Below are 4,340 nucleotides of genomic sequence, written 5' to 3' on the forward strand. Positions count from 1 at the left end.
GAACAATGACAAAATTCTGCATAATTAAATCAGTGCAGTTAAAAAAACATTTCAAACTCATGCTGGCTGAATTAGCAGACATATACAGACCTGAGGCTGTAGAAAGGACATCTTTCCCAAGTCTCCCTTGGTGAATAATCTTGAGTTCACAGAACTTCTTGTCTATAACTTGGAGAGGAAGCAATAGATTGATCATCTACATATTGGAGTCTCTTCATCCACAAGGCTGAGGCTTTCCAAGATTCATCTATGGGAGCATCTTAGTAGTTTTCTAGTAATCACTGGAAGCCACCATGTTTTTTTTTTAAAAGAAAAATTTGTTCAAAGCAGGACTGGAAAAAATTTTAAAAATCAATGTCACCGGATGATCTTCAATATTCTCTACCATGCCAACAATGCAGGGATCAAGGATCAACCTGAATGCAGCCCTGCCTCCTGTCTCGGTGGTTGGTGATTGAAAATTATGACTCCTCACACCCTGGGATGAATTTTAGCTGAATTACCTCAATTCTTCAGCAGGCCTTTCTCATTTGTCTTGTCTGACACTGTTCATCCTTCATTTGGCATGCTCTCAGGTAGAGTCTGGCACCTAGAATGGAATGAAATAAATAGGTATTGAATGGTTAAGGTGGTTTAAAAATGTTTGACCCATGAGAACTGGCATTGTTAGGAGGTGTGGCCTTGTTGGAAGAAGTTCGTCACTGTGTAGGCAGGTTTTGAGGGCTCCTGGTGCTCCAGCTCCGCCCAGTGCTGCCTATGGAAGCCAGTCTCCTCCTGGTTGCCTTTGCATCAAGTTGTAAAACTTTCAGTCAGCTCCTCTAGCACCATGTCTGCTTGCACACTTCCATATTTCCCATGATGATGATGATGATGATGATGATGGATTGAACCTCTGATACTCTCTGTCAGCCAAAGGAAATGTTGTCCTTTAAAAGAGTCACATTGGCCATGGTGTCTGTTCACAGCAGTAAAACCCTAAGACAGTTTATGATCAGGTCTCTGTCTGATTCATACTTCTAGATTTTAGTCAACAAACTGGTGAGAATTCCTTCTTCTCTTCCCCCAGCCCCATCCATGCACATAAATGAGTGCGCATCAGAAAGGGCAAGCATCCAGCCAAGAACCACCCTGACAAGGATACAAAAATAAAGTAGAAGCATCAGATTCTCAGAACCAGGAAGTCAAAGTTGATACAGACCTTGATTTATTTTCTTCTCATTAGGTTTGGGAATGGGGCCAAACATACCGTGTGTGATCTTTAGGGATGGCACATCTCTATTTCCTCCTCTGCCTCAGCTGCCACATGGACACGAGGTGAGAGATTCCCACTCTAGTATTTGCCCTCTGGAGCCTGGGGGGTGGGTGCATAAGAGGGCTCAACTCAATCGAACCGTGAGAGACCGCAACTGTGCAAAGGGAGCCAGGCCAGCGTGGGGTGCACGCTCGCTGGTGAGAAGCTGCATCTGAAAAGAACTCTGTAGTCATTGTGATATGTGACAACACACCTGTGCTTCCTTTGGGTGAGGCTTTCCTTCTGATGTTGTCAAGCCTCTGTGATTCATGTTCACCCCTGAGTATCTCACACCAGTATGTTCCCTCTCTCTTTGTCCCCACTTCTCTTAGAATGACAGCCATAAAAACCAAGATGAACATAGGGCAGATTCAAGGCTGTCTATTCAGATTCTGTTACTGTCCCATTCTGTCCTTGGCCATATGAATTCTGTACCTTGATGAAGAGGTGGCATCCATTTCTCTCAGAAGAGAGATAGAAAATGGAAGAAATGCAAGTTGTTCTAGCCACATTTATCGAGTACCTACTACATGTTAGCGTCAGGAAAATACACTCAGAGTGACGTCATAATTTCGCTATTCACGAACACTCTCTTTTGGGTAAAGATGGTCTTTTGAGTAAAGATGGAAAAGCAGTAGAATGTATCAGAAACACGACACACAATAGATAAGCCACTGAGCTTTAATGCAGCAGCTCTCAACCTATGGGTCCCAACCCTGGGATCCCCTATCAGATATTCTGTAAATCTGATATTTACGTCGAGATTCATAATGGTAGCAATGACAGTTGTGAAGTAGCAATGGGTAATTTTATGGTTGGGGTCTCCAACCATAATACAGGAACTGTATTAAGTATTATTAAATAAAATATTAACATAACTTGTTAAAATTGAAATGTTGTAATTTGATATTAATATATATCAACATTACAGTATAATAGTTCTTTTATATTATGTCAAACATAATATTATCATATTTATTAATACATTAATATATTACTATATTATTTCATTATATAGTAATAAAGATTTTGTATACATTAATATAATGTATATTATATAATGTTATATAATATATAGTATGTATTTACAATATACATTAAATTCTAATCTTAAATTTTAATATTATTATTAAATATATAATTAAATATAGAAATAATAAATATATAATTATATTATATTATTCTATTATATAGTATATGATTATTATATGAATGGTATATATAATTATATAATATACAATTAATATTAGATAAAGATTTAATATAGGAATTGTATTAAAGGGTCACGACTTTAGGAAGGCTGAGACGCACTGCTTTCGGCGGATCAAGGAAATTTTTGCGAGAAACACTGATGACGTTGACACTGGATAGTAAACCGAAGACCGACTACCATGGGCTTTCTAAGCCTGCCTTGTAAACATCACCTGGTGACTTGCCACAATGACAGATTACCAGGCGCCTGCACCTATGCTCAAAGATTTTGGCTCAGCAGGTCGAAAGCTGAGGTTCAGGAAACTTGGAAATTAAATGCCCGGGTTACTCTAGTACCATAGGAAGTGTGGGGGATCTTGAGTGAGCTGATGAATCCCACCACAGTGAGCACCAACCAGTAGTGTCGGACTGGTAAAGTGCCAAGTCGAGAGGAGCGAGAACCCGAGAAAAGCGATATTGAGGGTTAGCATGCGGTGTAGACCAGTGTATGATGGCATTTGTCAAGAGCCCATAGAAGCTGGGGTGAGGCGGAGCACGGGCTCAGGTGACTCCATGGATGGGACAGGAATGGAGATGTTTTCCAGAGGCGTCTAACACGCTAACTCCTCTGAAACGCTCCCGGAAGAGGTTTGCTTTTGTTGATTTTTTTAGATGATATTTTCATTGGACATCATGTAGAGATACTGGTAGCTCTCAATCACTCTCTAAAGTATCTCTTTGCTTCATTCTAAGCCAAGCCAGGTTTGTTCCGTAAAAGGACACAACTGCTCTCTATAAAAAGTGGAACAGTATTCAGAAGGAAGAGAGGGTTGTGCTCGTGGGCAGGAGTGGAGCTGCTTTCGTGGCTTTGCCTTCTTAGTAACTGAACGTAGGCTCCAAAGTCCAGAAGCTTGGTCATAATGAATAAGCCTTCCAGTCTACACCCAGGCTCTGCCAGTACCATCTCTCCAAGGCTGGGCGGCAGCAGTTGGGAAGACAGGACAAATGCAGATTCTTGGGTTGGTTCCGCAAAAAAATCTGCGGAGCAGGGGAAGTGATCGGTGAAGGGAGGCAGCCAGCCGGGCTTCAGATCCTTCTGCTGGCCCTCAAGTCTGAGAAACAGTCTCAAGCCCTAGAGAAACTCTAAATTCAGTAATCCTGGAAAGGACTCTCAGTGAACAAGGCTCTGGCTGGGGCTAGGCGTGTGTTCATTATACATTCACTAACGGCTTGCTATTGTTACTGGGGGTCATAAAATCTCTTCGCCCTCTGAAAGAGAGATTGATATTTGGTCTCCAGTGTTTGGCATCCAACCCAGGGCCTTGTACATTTAGGCAGTTCAAAGGATAAAGATCCCCGAGGTAAACTCCCATATTCCATGATTCTTTACTTGTTGATTTTTTTTCAAACAACTCTTAGTGGCTGGTGTACCAAACAAACTACAAAAGACAAATCCTTTCATAATGTGGCCTGCCTACCTCATTCCATCGTTCTGGCTTCCCAATGGCTGATTCTATCTTGTCTTTCTAGTTACTGCTCAAATATCACTAGGAAGATATCTGACTACTTGGTTAAATTTACACATTAATATTCATTTCTGTATGTATGCACATATGCATGCATGTATATATGTATACATATAGATGTATGTATATATGCATGCATGTATATGTATGTATGTATATATAATGTAGGTGCCCATGAGCATATAGGTATAGGTCCCTCTTAAGGGTAGGCTAGAGGAAGAAGAACCCTGGGCATCCTGCCCTATTGCTTTTCACATTATTTCTTTGAGACAGGGTCTCTCAATGAACCTGGAGCTGACCTGCACCTAGCAAACCCAAGCAATCCTCTTGCC

This window comes from Micromys minutus (assembly GCF_963924665.1).
Source record: "Micromys minutus genome assembly, chromosome: 25".
NCBI classification, from domain to species: Eukaryota; Metazoa; Chordata; class Mammalia; order Rodentia; family Muridae; genus Micromys; species Micromys minutus.